General features: G+C 38.4%; 1 protein-coding gene across 5 annotated transcripts in view; it reads right to left on the bottom strand.

The window, feature by feature from the left end:
• Positions 1 to 16,831, bottom strand: part of ABCA1 (ATP binding cassette subfamily A member 1) — a 324,881-nt gene that overhangs the window by 203,968 nt on the left and 104,082 nt on the right. For all 5 annotated transcript variants that reach the window (XM_047829340.1, XM_047829344.1, XM_047829338.1 and 2 more), the window contains one exon: positions 2,767 to 2,890. The gene's annotated coding sequence lies outside the window, so the exon portion shown is untranslated. The remainder of the gene's footprint in view (positions 1 to 2,766; positions 2,891 to 16,831) is intronic.

Here is a 16,831-nt window from a genome sequence, read left to right as displayed (position 1 = left end):
AAAAATCCAATGTATATTTTATATTTACAGCACATAATTTGAGCTAGCTGCATTTCAAATGCTCAACAGCCACATGTGGCTAATGGCTACCATATTAGATATTGTAGTTCTAGGACCCAAAGTACTCCAGTTGTACCTCTTTTCTCTGTTTCAATCTGACTTTTACTCTCATATTTCCAGTTAAAACTCTAGTTGCCTTTTATCCAGTTATGGAATGAATAAGTTGTGGGGATAAAAGACACAACATAGAGAATATAGTCAATGATGTTGCAATAGTGTTATATGGTGACAGATGGTAGCTACACTTGGGATGAGCATAGCATAAGGTATAGAGAAGTTGAATCACTATTTTGTACACCTGAAACTAATGTTAACACTGTGTCAAATATACTCAAATAAAATGAAATTTTTTAAAAAATAAAATTTTTTTAACTCGAGTTGCCTTTTGTCTAAGACATCTATTAGTGACTCTAACAAAAGTTAATGCAGTAAGTGTGTATTTATAATCTTCTTTTTGGATAAAGGAACTGTGTTCTTTTCCACTTAGTTTCTCCACCTTTCTTGGCTAAGCCAGATCCTTTGTTTCAAGAAACAGAACCTGTAGAATGGGTAGGGATATATGACTAAGAAGCAGAGAAAGAACTTAATATCAAGGTGAACTATTTAAGAGCTGGGATATAATGTGAAGAAGGGATCTAAAAGAAAATAGACATTGAGGACATTAGACTAAGTGAAATAACTCAGTCACAGAAGGCCAAATACTGCATGATTCCACTAATGTGAAATATCTAAAATAGATTCATAGATGAAGAGAGTAGAATGGTGACTTCCAGGGGCAAATGGGGTAGTTGCTGTTCAATGTATAGACAGCTTGAGTTATACAAGATGAAAAAGTTCTAGAGATATTCTGTATGACATTATGTTTATAGTTAACAATAATGTACTGCATGCTTAAAAATTTTTAAGAGAGTAGATCTCATGTGTGTGAATGGTTGTTTGTTTTTATCACAACTAGGAGGAGGAGAAGAAAATGGAGCCAGGGATAAAGAAGCAATATGGGAGGTTGGCCTATGAAAAAACTCCAGAGCAGATTCTGGGTATAGCCTAATTGGGGCTCAAGGAAGTTTCTGAGAAGTGCAGTTCACAGCTAGGAACTGGATCCTCTTCAATATTCTATAACAGACTTGGGTAAAAAATAGAATTCATGGGGCGCCTGGGTGGCTCAGTCAGTTAAGCGTACGACTCTTGATTTAGGGCTCACGTCATGATCTCATGGTTCATAAAATCAAGCCCCGTGTCAGGGTCTGTACTGACAGCATGGAGCCTGCTTGGGATTTTCTGTCTGCCTCTCTCTCTCCCCCTCTGCCACTTGTGTGCGCTTTCTCTCTCTCTCTCTCTCTCTCTCAATAAATAAATAAACATTTAAAAAATGGAATTCATTTTTAACGTTTTTTTTTTTAAATTTATTTTTGAGACAGGGAGAGACAGATCATGAACAGGGGAGGGTCAGAGAGAGGGAGACACAGAATCCGAAACAGGCTCCAGGCTCTGAGCTGTCAGCACAGAGCCCGATGTGGGGCTCAAACTCACGGACCGCGAGATTGTGACCTGAGCCGAAGTCGGCCGCTTAACCGACTGAGCCACCCAGGCGCCCCTGGAATTCATTTTTAATAGCTTTTAGAGGAACTCTTTTTTCTTCTTCAATTGTGACAGAATGAGCTGCGTGGACTTCAGGGATTTATTAGGGTTACATATGTTATGCCCTATTCTAGAATTACCATGGTATAATGAGGGGGTGGGGGGTGGGGAATACAGGCTCTAAGTCAAATTATATAGGCTGTAAAAGCCTCTGCCTCTTACTAGCTCTGTGACCTTGAGTGAGTATTTGGCCTCTGTTTCTTCAACTGAAAGCTGGAAGAATCAAAATATCTACTACAAAAGGCTGTTAGGAGTACTTAATATGAATGAGATTATATACATGAAAGCACCCATCTAGCTATTCAATAATTATAATTCCCTTTAGAATAAACTCACACCAGGGAACCTGTTAGGGTTGCAAGAATCCAAATTTCAGAGATCATTTTAAAGCTTAAGGAAAAGGACTATATTAACTGTTTCCCAAAAATAGGAGCAAGCAACAGCTCAAGTGCCCTAAATTTTGCAATCTTACCTTCAATCCCCTAAAGCTTTTTAAGTTTTCACCTTTGTGCAAATTAAAATTACAATGACTTACTAGCTTTTCACCCATTGGATTGGCAAAGACTGAAAGACTAATAACACATTGTAGCCAAGCGTGTGTAGAAACATACACCTTCGCACATTGCTGTAGGCAAAACGAAACAGCACAACCTTTGGGTAGGGTAATTTGCTAAGGTCTACTGAAATTTTCAAGGTACATATCTTTTTTATTGACAAGTTTATTTCTAGGATCTTAACATATAGATATACCCCCACATGTTTAAATGATATATGCATAAAGATTTATTACAGCATTGTTTGTAATACCAAAAGCTTATAAACAACAAGCTTGTCAGTCAAACTGAAACTGGGCAAGTAATATATGACACATCCAGACAATGGATTCTATGCCATGTTTTAACAAGAATGAGGAAGTTTTGTGTGTATCAAGGTAGAAAGGTCTCCAAGATATTGTTAAAAAAAAAAATCAAAGTGCATGGATGAATACTAAGTTACCATTTATGGAGGTGGGGGTAGGGAAATACACATGTATGTGTTTCAAACTGCACAATCTCTGAAGGCACTCACCGGAAATATGTTAACTCACTGGTATCTCTGGAGAGAAACACTCAGCAGATGGCAAACCGGAGCAGGGTGTAGGAGACTTTTCATTCACTGTAGCTTTTGAATTTTCACCCTGTGCACGATTTACCTATTCCAAAACAAAAGGGATAACATTTTTTTTTTTAAAAGAAAACACAGTGTGGAATAACACATAATTTGGAGTGAAAGACCTGGGTTAAAGCTGATATTTAGTGCCAGGATGATCTCAAACAAGTGATTTCCCCTCTCCAAGTGTTTGTTTCTTTGGGGAAATATAGGGATAATATAACACTGTTGGGAGGACACCTGAGACACTGGAGATGATAATGCTTATAAGTAACAAAATGTTTTCATGTCTGTCTACGTGTAAGGCATGGGAAAACCCAGCTGTCTCCAGATCAGGGTATTACTCAGACTGCAACTGAGTCTCACACTTTGGGTTGATGTCACAAAGGTTCTTAGAAGTTTAAGAACAAAACACAGGGTATTGTAGGGTTCCAAACCTTGCTACATACTGAAATCAAATGAGCTTTGTGAGAAGTTCTGTCTCCCACCCCCAGATTCATGGGTCTATAGTACAGCTACTCCTTTAGATGATATGAACATGCACCAAGGTCTCAGAACCACTCATATTTCAATTCACCTAAATCTGATTCTGTCTAGAACCCTTAACAGCCAGGAAATTTTATTAAATATCATGGATCAACCTCCACTGTAGATTTTTGGTTAATAATCAGATATTTAAAAGTCAGGCTCTAAAACTAAATTACTTAAGGATACTATGCCATTGACTCATTAATTCATTTATTTAATACTTAATATCCAAATATTTGGCAAACACAATTTTCCAACTACCTGTGTCCATATTTTCAAGGAATTATATGCAAAAGTAATTTACTTCAAGAAATAAAATAATATTGACATGTGGTACATGAAAAGTTGCTGAACACATCACTAATCATCAAGGAAATGTACATCAAAACCGCCATGAAATATACTTCATACCTGTTAGAATAGCAATTATCTAAATGACAAGAAATAACAAAGTGCTATCAAGGATGTAGAGAGAGGCACCTGGGTGGTTGAGCCAGTTAAGCATTCCACTCTTGATTGTGGCTCACATCACGATGTCACAGTTTAGGATGGAAATCTGCATCAGGCTCTGTGATCACAGCACAGAGCCTGCTTGGGTTTCTCTCTATCTCTCTCTCTCTCTCTCTCACTCAAAATAAACAAACATTTTTTTATAAAAGGATGTAGAAGGCCACCTAGGTGGCTCAGTCAGTTAAATGTCTGCCTTTGGCCCAGGTCACGATCTCACAGTTTGTGGTTGGAGCACTGCGTGGGCTCTGTGCTGACAGCTCAGAGCCTGGATGGAGCCTGCTTCAGATTCTGAGTCTCCCTCTCTCTCTCTGCCCCTCCCCTGCTCACATTATCTCTCTCTCTCTCTCTCTTTCTCAAAAATAAGTAAACATTAAAAATGTTTTTATAATTTTTTGAAATAAAAAAATTAAAAAGGATGTAGAGAAAAGGGAACCCCTATGCACTGTTGGTGGAAATGTAAATTGATGCAACCACTATGGAAAACAGTATGGAGGTTCCTCATAGAACATAGAAAATAGAACTATCATATGATCCAGAAATTCCACTTCTGGCTATTTATCTGAAGAAAACAAAAAGACTAACTCAAAAAGATATATGCACCCTCATATTTACTGCAGCATTACTTACAATACCACAATATGGAAACAACCAAAGTGTCCATTGATGAATGAATGAATAAGGAAATGTGGAAGGATATATACAATTGGATACTATTCAGCCACAAAAAAAAAAAAAAGAACAAAACCTTGCCATTTGCTACAACACGGATGGACCTTGAGAGATTATGCTAACTGAAATAAATCAGAGCAAGACAAATACTGCATAATCTCATTTAAAGGTAAAATCCACACCACCACTTCCCTACAAAAAACAAGCTCATAGATACATAAAATAGATTGGCAGTTGCCAGAGGCAAGAGCTGAGAAGTAGGCAAAAATGGGTGAAGGGGGTCAAAAGTACAAACTTCCATTTATAAAATAAATAAGTCATGGTGACTCTAGTTAATAATATTGTACTGTACATTTGAAAATTGAGAGTAGATCTTAAAAGTTCTCATCACAAGGAAAAACTGTGTAACTACATATGATGACAGACGTTAACTGGGCTTATTGTGGTGATCATTTTGCAATGTATACAAATATTGAATCATTATGTTATATACCAGAAACTAATATAATGTTATATGTCAGTTGTATCTCAACTAAAAAAATTTTGGGGGGAAGAAGTAAAATAATGCTGAGATTTCTTTGGCCATGGGTCCTCCTTGGAGGAACCATTGCTTTTGACCGCAAGAAAACAAACAAATAAACAACAACAACAGCTATATAGGGAGGATGAAAAAGAAGGCTGCAGCTTCTATAACTGAATCCAGGGGTTTAAAGAATGTGCTTGAGCTCCCCATCTCTTCCACCTCTCAGCTCTGTTTCTCTTTGTACACATTCTCTCCTACAGCAGAAAGTTTCTTGATGGCTTCCAGCAGCTGGTGCTAATATCAGCCATGCAGCTCGCACCTCACAGGAAGAGTCTTTTGTCTCTCCCCGTCGCTCCAAAAAAAAAGCTCCAGGTTGGGCCACGTGGCTGCCTCGGAACCAATCGTTCTGGCCAAGGAGATGGAATAGTCTGAGTGGCCAGAACCTGGGGCCAGGGTGAGCTTAGCTCCACTTCAACAACGTGGAAAGGGACAACAGGAAAGCTGTGTACCATCAATAGTCAGGCTGGGTGAGGAAGAGGAGACAGATGAGGAATGGTAGTTTTGGTATGAAAACAGCAGCCAGGCTGCGTCCACCAGGCTAGGGGTAGAGAAATTAAAAGGGTGCAGCCCAGGCCCTGAAAATCGATCTCAGAGCTGATGGAAAGAATCACTGGCTCCACAGAAACCTTAAGTATCACAAACTTTAAATTCAGCAGATAGTCTCCCGGGGCATCTGAAGTGTGGCCCAGAACAGAGCTGTGGACCACTACAGGCAGCTGCCGGGATGCACCAAGCAGACTTTCTTGAAGTTGACAGATGCAAATCTCTTTTGCTTCAGACTCTGAGTCCTAACCACTATTTGCCATCACCTAAACCACTGATTGCTTCTCAAAATCTCCCCCTGTCCAACACATCTGAGGGAAATGATACACTTCTATCTGTGAAGTGGTTATTACATCAGTGATTTGCAAGGGAGAAGATGGTGAGATTTTTCAGAAGGAAAGGCATGCCCCAGGCTACCGTGGCAGGGACCTAAGGAGAGGAGAGGGAAGAGAAGATTACATTTTAAAAGCTCCCTAGGTGATCCTGCTACAATCCTCCCCCTCCTTTATGTTGCAATTGAGAATCAGTATGTTCTAAATACAGATTATTGACCCTGTGGGTCATCTACTGTGACACTACTCTCCTACTCGTGGCAATTGCAAACAAAGCAGCCCCTCCTAACACAATCCAAATTTCAATACATCCAACGTATCCAGTGGTGACACTTGCAAACACAATGTCAAATTGCTTAACATTATGCCCACCTGACCTAGTAAGTCCACTTCTGGAAATTAGCTCTACAAGAAATGGAAATAATCTATACAGAAAGAGCATTAGAGGCATATAATAATAATAGTGAGGTTGGTATTGTTTTTATCTGATGCATTTATTGTTTTACAATGAGGAATTCAACGCACATGGTAGCAAATACAGATTGCAGTCTTTTTTGTTTTTTTGTTTTCTTAAGTTTATTTCTTTATTTTGAGAGAGAGCACGCAAGCAGGAGAGGGGCAGAGAGAGAATCCCAAGCAGGCTCTCCACTGTCAGCACAGAGCCCAACGTGGGGTTTGATCCCACGAACCATGAGATCATGACCTTAGCCAAGATCAAGAATCACCCAGTCCTACTGAGTCACCCAGGCACCTCCAGATTGCAGTTTTATGTAGTGATTAAATGTAAAGAGATTGTAGTAACAGAAAAATTATTAGGTAATGATGTTAAGTAGAAAAATTAATAGATGATATAGCAATTATATACAATGTGCACTAAAAAGGACTTGAAAACATATTAAAATGTGACCAACATCTGTCCTTGGATGGTAAATTACCTACTTCTTTGTAATTCTCTATATTCTGCAAACTGTCTATAATGAGCATGACTGATATTTAATATTAGTAAAAATAAAACAAATTTATTGTTTAAAAGGTAACTGCATGCACACCAAAGCATTTCAGTGGATTTCCCTGGGTAAGTGGAATTGTGGATTTTGTTCTTTGCAATTTTTCACTTGCAATATTCATTGTTTTTGAGAAAAGGAAAAATAATAAAAGAAACCTATTTAAAATATGAAAAGATGGGGGGAAATGTCACTTTAGGCTCTATAAATCCAATAATTCATTCAAAGCATTTAGCGTTTCCTTCTCAACCCCTTTTGCCACCCAATCCTTTGTAACTTAGAATAATAGACCATTATCGGGTTTTGCCTCATGGAAAGTCATCCCTTGTAGCATTGTAAGCCACAAACAGCAGGAAGTCACATTCACCAAGCTGTGCATTTGCAAAATGCATGAAGTCAGGAGTCAGCGTGAGCAATAGCCCTCTGCAGAATGTTTCACCAGTACATCATAAATGTGGGTGGTGTAACTGAAGACAAAGAAACTTTCAAGTCTTTTGAAAGAGAAGAATTTTCAACTTGCAGAAGCCAATATAAAGGATTTAAAAGACTCCATGAATGAATGAATAAATTAAAATAAAAGATTCCAGAAATAAGAATCTTGCATAAAATCTTCCCATTCCCTGGCAAAAATTAACAACACAGGAAACAGCAAGTATTGGCGAGGATGTGGAGAAAGGGGAACCCTCCTGCACCATTGGTGGGAATGCAAACTGGTGCAGCCACTCTAAAAAACAGTATGGAGATTCCTCAAAAATTAAATTGAACTACCCTACAATCCAACAATTGCACTACTAAGTATTTACCCAAAGGATACAAAAGTACAGATTCGAAGGGGTGCATACACCTCAATGTTTATAGCATAGCCAAACTATGGACAGAGCCCAAGTGCCCATCAACTGATGAATGGATAAAGAAGATGTGGTATATATAAATGTAGAGATATAGATACAATGGAATATTGCTCAACCATCAAAAAAAATGAAATCTTGCCATTTGCAACAACGTGGATGGAGCTAGAGTGTATTATGCTAAGTGAAATAAGTCAGAGAAAGATAAATACCGTATGATTTCACTCATATGTGGGATTTAGGAAACAAAACAGATGAACATATACGAAGGGGGAAAAAGAGAGAGAGAGGGAGGCAAACCAGAAGAGACTCTTAACAATAGAAAACAAACTAAGGGTTGATGGAGGGAGGTGGCGGGGGAGGGGGAAATGGGCCAAATGGGTAATGGGCATTAAGGAGGGCACTTGTGATGAGCACTGGGTGTTATATGTGATTCATCACTAAGTTCTACTCCTGAAACCAATGTTACACTACATGTCAACTAACGAGAATTTAAATAAAAATTTGGAAAAAAAAAATCTCCCCATTCCCAGCCAGACAGGTGCAGTTTCTGTGGCACAGGAAAGAGCAGATCCTAGAATCACACAACCCTGTCATTTATACCACCAAGAAATAGGTAGATCTTCTTCCTTCCTTCCCTCCTGCCCAAGAGTGAAAAATCACCTCACTTGAATCATTGCTATGTCCTCTTTACTTGTCTCAACGCTCCCATTCCTTTCTCTAATCTTTTCATCACAGAAAAGCCAAAGCAATTATTTAAAAACATAAATAAGACTATTTCACCCCCTGCTTAAATGTTTGATGACTGTCCCATTCCATGGCAAATAAAATGCAGATTCCTGTCCGTGGTCTAGGAAATCCTGCAGGGTCAGAGCTGCAGTCGCTCTACACCATCCTGGGCCACCCTGACCTCACCAGCTTCCCGGCAGCCACACTGGTGTTTTTCTGCTTCCGCAAGTCTGCCAAGGTTTTCCCACTAGGAGAGCCTTTAAACCAGCTGTGGCCTCCGCTGGAAGAACTCTGCCTTCTCTCTTCATGGGTTTCAGCTAAATGTCAGCTCCTTTGAAAGGTGTTTCTGATCACCTGATCTAAGCAGCTCTCCTCCTGCCCCTGCCCCCAATTCTCTTCCATGGCAGCCAATCATTTCCTTCCTAGCACTTGTCACAATTTGTAATTATGGATTTCTACCTTTGTTTACTTTTTATTGTCTGTCATCCAGAGAGTGAGACCCATATTGTGTTGTATTGTATTGTATTGTATTGTATTGTATTGTATTGTATTGTATTACTTCCCAGTGTAACTCTAGAATAATACCTGGCACTTAGGTCTTCATGGAAAAAACAATCACACAATTTGTTGACTACATGAATTAACTCAATTCTGCTGCTTATTCGTTATGTGTCCTTGCATTGTTAACTTCTCAAGGATTCGGTTCTCTTCATCCGTACAATGAGAATATTAGTTTCCTATCTATAGGTAAATGCTTGTGAAATGTCAGGCACAGTAGCTGCACAGAGCAGGCTCTCCTATAATTATAGTTCTCATGATGAAGGTTATGACAGGCTGGGCATTTAATAGAAAATTCCCATTTTTATTTTGTGAGCAGATAAGCAGGGTCTGTTCTTCTCACTGGTGATATAAAAAAAAAAGAAAAGAAAAAAGCACAGTACTAGGCACAGAACGGATGCTGGATAAACATCTAATGAATCAATTGTCAGGTAAAAGTTTTAAAATCTGAACCTTTAAAAATTTCACCATATGCACTACTAATGATTTGAAAAATTAAATACAACTTCCAGGTCAATCAATAGGTGAGTAGGTAAATAAGTCTGGTACATTAATACAATGGAATTGTGTCTCTACATAGATTGGAGGATAAAAACCATTAGTCATTCACATCTGTAGATGAAATTATCAAGGCATAAGGAAAAGAAGAACCATGACAATAAACAAGTGAATTTGCTTAGAGAAAACAAGTGCGCTTTTGTACTGATATGTCCAGATTGGCCATGAACTACCTTCAGATTTATACATGGAGGCTGGGTAAAATGAGCATTATCCTAAGGATTAAGGCCTGGTTTCTTTCATTCTGGCTCTGGCATTAAGTAGCTACTTGACCTGGGATGGGTACCTGCCTCTCTCTCAGCCTCATTTTGTACAATGAAAGGCTTGGACTAGATGATCCCTAAGGTTTTGCTGATTCTAGCATCCTGAGAGTTTGACACTACATTCGCCATTCACAGCCCTCATTGTCAACCATAATTTCCTAATTAATAATAATGATTTGTCTACATTGTTTAACCTCATGAAATGATCACTGATGCTCTATCTGATGGTGGAAGAACGCAACCAGGGTCCATAAATGAGGCAAATGAGGCATTACTCCACCACCTTAATTCTTTATAATCCTAAATTGGTGCTTGCAACCTACAGCATGAGCTCAAATGACTTTGTGTGTAATTTAGACAACCAAATTCAGAAATCTTAAATTTTCTAGGTCAATACTCTGTAGAATAATAACTCACCAAATAACTGCCAATGCTTACCAGTGACATTACATGATAAACTTATTACTCCTAAAATGTAGTAACATTTACCAAGTACTCAAATCGTGACTTATAACTTGTAGCAGTGTAGAACAGTGTGAACAATGCAGCTTCAGTGACAACTAGGCCTGGGTTCAAAATCGAGCTCAACCCTTAGTTGCTATAAGGTCTTAGGGAAGTTCCATGAGCTACTGTTTCCTGTAGAACGAGAATAAGAATGTCTCCCTCAAAGGTCTGTTAGGATTACATTAAATGACATATATATGACACCAGCCTTTTTTTTTTATATGAAATTTATTGTCAAATTGGTTTCCATACAACACCCAGTGCTCATCCCAAAAGGTGCCCTCCTCAATACCCATCACACCCCCCTCCCTCCCACTTCCCATCAACTCTCAGTTTGTTCTCAGTTTTTAAGAGTCTCTTATGTTTTGGCTCCCTCCCTCTCTAACCTTTTTTTTTTCCCCTTCCCCTCCCTGATGGTCTTCTGTTAAGTTTCTCAGGATCCACATAAGAGACACCAGCCTTTTTGCAGAGCATGGCCATTTCTTTTCCTGTTGAAAACTGGGCTCTCTCCATTTGTGAGAGGGCAAATGGGAACTCAGAGTAATGGTGGCTCTATCCCCGCTACAAGCCAACTCCCAGGAACCCAATGCCCAGGAAGTCAGCATTTTCTGGTCCTAAATCTTAGCATAGAACAATTGTTGGCTCACACCCATGCTTAATGGATAGCCAATCATTTTTCTAACATATTTGAGCACTTACTCTATTCCAATCACTAATTGGCTGCTAGAAATTTAAATAGGAGGAAGATAAATTCTTTAATGAAGTTACAGGCCAATGAGGGAACACTTTAAAAAAAAAGAAAAGAAAAGAAAAGAAAAGAAAAGAAAAGAAAAGAAAAGAAAAATGCAGCATGGTGGATGGTATAAATGGAGGTTTGAAGAGTTCTCTGAGAGCACTAAATCCTGCCTAAGTATTTGAGAAAGGCCTCATCGAGGAAGGGACATTAAACTGCCTCTTTGAGACTACATAGGAATTCACTATATAGAGAAAGAAATGCTAAGCAGAGAAATTATATTCTCAAGGCCACAAAATCTCTAGTGACTAAAACTGGGTGTGGGGTAGATGGTAACATGTGGAATGCTGGGAAACTGGTACAGTATCTCTGTTGAGGCAGATTGTGTCTTTGAAATAATTACTCTAAAAGTAGGGTATTTCCAGAATAGGAGTGGAAAAAAGGAACTACACCAGATAATTGCAGTAATTTGGCCAAATAAAAGGTCTGAATTTAAGCACTGGCAGTAGGAATGAAGAGGGGAAATAGATTTCAGAATCATTTAAGAGACAGAACAAAAGAGATTTGTATCTGACTCTATTGTGGTTGCCTGTCTGCTTCTTTTGCTGAACTGAGCTGCTTATATTCAAAGCCATATCTTAATCATCTTTGTCTCTCCTACTATGGCCCAGTTTCTAGCAATGGTACATAATAAATACTAAGTAAATGTCTACTGAGTCACTGAGAAGGAAATGTTGAAGATGGCTACAGATTCTCTAGGTTGCGTATTTGGGTGGCTGATTGACCTACGAGTAAAATATAAAAGGAAGAACAGCTTGGGATAGAGAAAGGACTTGAGTCTAATTCGGGACATCATAAGTATGAGGTAACTATGGGACAACCAAGCGCAGGTGGACATCAAGGACTGGGACTCTAGGGAGACTAGAAAAATGGTTTGGGAATTATGGGAGAGGGATACGCTCAAAGAACGGGGTAGAAAAACCAGAGCCCCCAGGCACAGTTGGAAATTTGAGCCTCTCTTAACAGACTTTCCAAGCTCTTCTCTTTTTTTCACTACCTGCCTATGCTCCTCTCCCTCCTCTCATCTGGTACAAGCCCAACCCTCCTTGAATACCAGCAGACTCAAATTCCCTATGCAGATCCCAGGGGAAACCCTCCAGTTACTCCTACAAGGCTTCTATAACTCCCTCTGCTTGCTTTCCATCAAGTCACTATATGACAGAGGAGTGAGATCCATACCCTCCGCCACCTCCATCTTTAGCACTCTCAGTTTTCCAGCTGATTAAGAAACTCAAAAGGGATAACCTGAGAAAGAGGACTGGGAAGCTCGATTTTATAAGAGTAGAAATCATAACGTGTCCAGAAAAGCAATATATGCACTCTAAAAATTCCTATGCAGAGGCAGGAAAACTGATGTTTAATGGCAATAACAATCAAAAGGTAATAGATCGTCAGTGGCCCACTACTCTCTTCCTGATAAATCAAAAATTAGCCTCCCAACTTAAGCATGTTCAAAGATCTCAACTTTCACACAAAAAGGGAGACAATTTAACCTTGTCAATTTTAAGTTCCCACATGATTCTCTAGCTCATAAAAATAATATGACCTTACATTTAGCAGAGGCCATTTTATTTCAGCAAAAATCAAATTGCTTTAATAAATTTATTTCACCTCAAACCATCCCTTGCTGGTAAGGAGAAGGCATAGGTGGTTATTTCCAATTTTGTTACACACACCTAGCCACAGAATTATCAAAAAGCAGTCCAAGGTTGCAGATCAAGACAGCATAAGATTAATATCTCAAAATTTATTTCTAAGCAACTACCATCCCATAGAAGTCATCTTAAAGAGTCTTTTGATTACAAGAGAGAAAGAAAAAAGACCCTTTAAGAATCTTAAAGAAAGAAAGGGCATCTAAATATCTGTGATTAGGAAATAAGGCCCGGACATGTTGAGTGATTTGCCTAAAGTCAAACAGATATTGGGAAGCAGAGTTGGTTCTGTTTAGCACAGAACTTTCCATTCATTTTGCAAAAATTGTGGCTGTTACTATTTTTATAAAAATCATGACAATTCTTAACATTTACCAAGTATGCGTGAAACTCCTAAACATTTGTTCTAAGCATTTCCAAGCATTAGTTTTTTAATCCTATAATTATACTTATTTTACTGGTGAAGATACTGAGTATTAATATAGATTAAATAGTGGCACCTGGGTGGCTCAGTCAGCTGAGCGTCCAACTTCAGCTCAGGTCATGATGTCACCTTTGTGGGTTTGGGCCCCATGTCGGGCTCTGTGCTGACAGCTCAGAGCCTGGAGCCTGCTTCAGATTCTGTGTTTCCCTCTCTCTCTGCTCCTCCCCTGCATGCACTCTGTCTCTCTCTCTCTCTCTCTCTCTCTCTCTCTCTCTCTCTCAAAAATAAATAAACATTAAAAAAAATGTATGATTAAGTAAAAATTCCTTACCACTATGCAATGTTGCCCACAATGTCACAGATATTCAGAACTTGAAGAACCTTACTGTGTCATCCTTCTCAATCCCCTAGTGCATTCCTGAACAATCCTGCACATTTCTGATATAGAATGATCCAACCCCTGCTTAAATACCCAGTAGTAGAAAATGTACTGCCTAGGAAGGGGCCTAATGTTATAGTAGGGCACCTGAGTCTTCTACTCACTAGTGCAAACTCTGGATAATAATGGAGCAGTGTCCCCAGAGGACCATAGAAAGAACAAGGAAGGAAAGAGATGGCAACTCCAAGGACAGCAAGTTAAATTTCTGTGATTATGTACAAACAGATGCAACCTTCCTGGTTTTATTTCTCTCTGATCTCATGGAAATACTAATCCAGCAACAACTCAAAGAATATATTCCAATGTGGAAGAATAGCTGAAATCCTCAGGACCAGGAAGTAGATATCAGTTGGTTCCTGTGCCGTGAACAATTCATAAATCCTGAAGGAACATCCAGGGACATCTCAGCAGTGGGTGTCAGTAACAGCTTTTCAGTCACTTTCTGAAGAGAATGCATGAATACAGCCTCTAAAAGCTCTAAAATTCACCAACTGGTAGGATAATTTTTGAAAGACATCTGGCTTAACGTGAAAGTTAACTGAAAGCTGCTGATGGGAGTATGAAGGCTCTCTAGTGGCTCATCATTACAAGATCCAACTAAAACCCCAATTCATTCCCCCTTTTTGCTCTGACTTTCTTTAGAGCTGTTAACATGCCCATCATGGGACTGAGAACAACACTCAGAGTGTATATAAATGTGTAATAGCACATAACAGACCTAATAACACTGGGATTGGGAATTAAAATTAGTCTTTTTCCAGTTTGGGTTTGAGGGTCTTTGAAGAGTTTTATCTAAAATAGAATAATAGCAGTGTGCCTGGCTGGCTCAGTTGGTAGAGAATGTGACTCTTGATCTCAGGGTCATACATAAGTTCAAGACCCACATTGGGCATAGAGGTTGCAAAAAAATTTAAAAATTAGAATAATTCCTAGTATGTTAAAGCTAAATGGATCCCTTAATGATTATAGAGTTATGGTTGAAGATAATGAAAAGTTTTGTAAATATCTGTGATGGTCACACAACATTCTGAATGCAATTAATGCCACTGGATTATATACTTAGATGATTACAAATGGCTAAAATGATAAATTATGTTACATACATTTTATCACAATTTAAAGAAATTAATAATGCAATATCCTAAAAACCAGTGAATTTTACAATGTAAGATAGTAACTTATATACTATATGAATTATATCTCATTAAAGTTGCTAAAAATACTCCAAATGGAACCTAATGATTTAGTCCTAGACCTCTTTTTATAATTGAAGAAATAAAAGCCCAGAGAAGGGAAGGAAGTCTACAAAGGTTGTATATATTTTTCATGTTAAAAAATATTTCATTTTAATTTTACATTATGTGTATTTTCCACAATAAAAAATAATTTGTATTTTGTAACAGAGAGATTCACTGAAATCGACTGTATCTTAATAAATCTTAATAATGTAAAATATGACTGACTTATGAAGATTTGCTTGATCCCCAGACTGCTGGAATATGTCTTAAACAGGAAATATCTTATGTTTTGAGAGAGAGAGAGAGAGAGAGTGAGCGGGAGAGGGGCAGAGACAGAGGGAGACAGAATCCCAAGCAGGCTCCAAACTGTCAGCCCAGAGCCTGATACGGGGCTCAAACTCATGAACTGAACTGTGAGATCATGACCTGAGCCAAAATCAAGATGCTTAACCAACTGAGCCACCCAGGCACCCCTTAAATAGGAAACATTTGAGTTACTCCTCTTTAATAACGAACCACTTGAATTCCACTTGACCACTTGAATTCCAAGACAAGGCAAGAAATCTCAGGTCCCTAAGAGGAGAGGAAAACATGCCCACCCACACCCCAACTGACACCCTCCTTTATGAAGTCTTCACAAAAGAACCCTGAGGTTCTGGTCTTCAAACCTTTGTCAGAGGAGTGTCACTAGTCCCCACATGGTGCTGAACAGAAAGAAGCTCAATTACATCCCATGAACAACTTATATATTGATGGTTAAGCAGAAAATAAAGAACTTATAAAGCCAAGTAAAGAGCTAAAAGAACTTCCTCAATAATTCAAGCTAAAAAAAGAAAGAACAAAAGAATGAATGAAAGAAAGAAAGAAAGAAAGAAAGAAAGAGTCACATAGGAAAGTAAAATGGAAAGTTTAGCAAAAACTTCTGAGCCCAACAATCCTCAACAATGGTGTCCCAGTATACTTAGTTATAGAGGTTGGTTATTAAAAATTAAGATACCAGTGTTTGAAAATCATTTCTTAAAAAAATAAATAATTCCCATGTAATTAACATAAAACTAAGGTCACCTCATGGCCCAGCCTTTGCAAAATGTTACATTCAACAATCCAGTATAAACATAACAGAATTAAAATGTATATTTACCTTTGCTCCCTCCCTAAACCCACATAAATTGATACTAAAAGAATAAAAATGCTTTTTAAAAACCCCCACAAGAATAAAGACATTGGGAAAAAAAACAAGACTGAAAGAAACAACTGAATTTGGGGGAAATAAAAAGCAAACAGAGATGCTTTTTCCTCGGTGACATAGCAAACAAGGGGAAGTTGCAAAGTTACTAGAGAGGGAGGTATTGATAAAATATGAACTGATCTTTCTAATACCATTTTCCCCAGAAAATCCTGAGGACTTGAAAATGCTAGGCATAGCAGTAGGGAGTGGTACTAAACCTGTATGCAACATCCATTTCCTCTTAGAATGTAGAAAGCTATTTAAAAAAAAAAGACTTTCTTACCCTTTTTAAAAAGCCATATGATCTTTAAAAAATGACATTTTTTTTAGTGTATCAAAGAGTTCAGGTCAGAAGGTAATTGAGCAACATAAATTCCAAATAAAATCCCCCAAAGAGAACTCAGACACATAATTTGCTTTTGCAGAGAATGAAAAGGTGGTCGCCATATAAGCAGGTGAAAAAAAATCAACTAAAATATTAATGAATTGTTAAAGGGCAACATGTCAGCTTTGAACAGCTGGAGGTCACAGACACAAAGGGAGTTAGTACTCACTCACAATTTCTTCTTCCTGGGTCTCTA

This window comes from Prionailurus viverrinus, chromosome D4, assembly GCF_022837055.1.
Source record: "Prionailurus viverrinus isolate Anna chromosome D4, UM_Priviv_1.0, whole genome shotgun sequence".
In the NCBI taxonomy this organism is placed as follows: Eukaryota; Metazoa; Chordata; class Mammalia; order Carnivora; family Felidae; genus Prionailurus; species Prionailurus viverrinus.
This window is presented reverse-complemented; position numbering and strand designations above follow the sequence as displayed.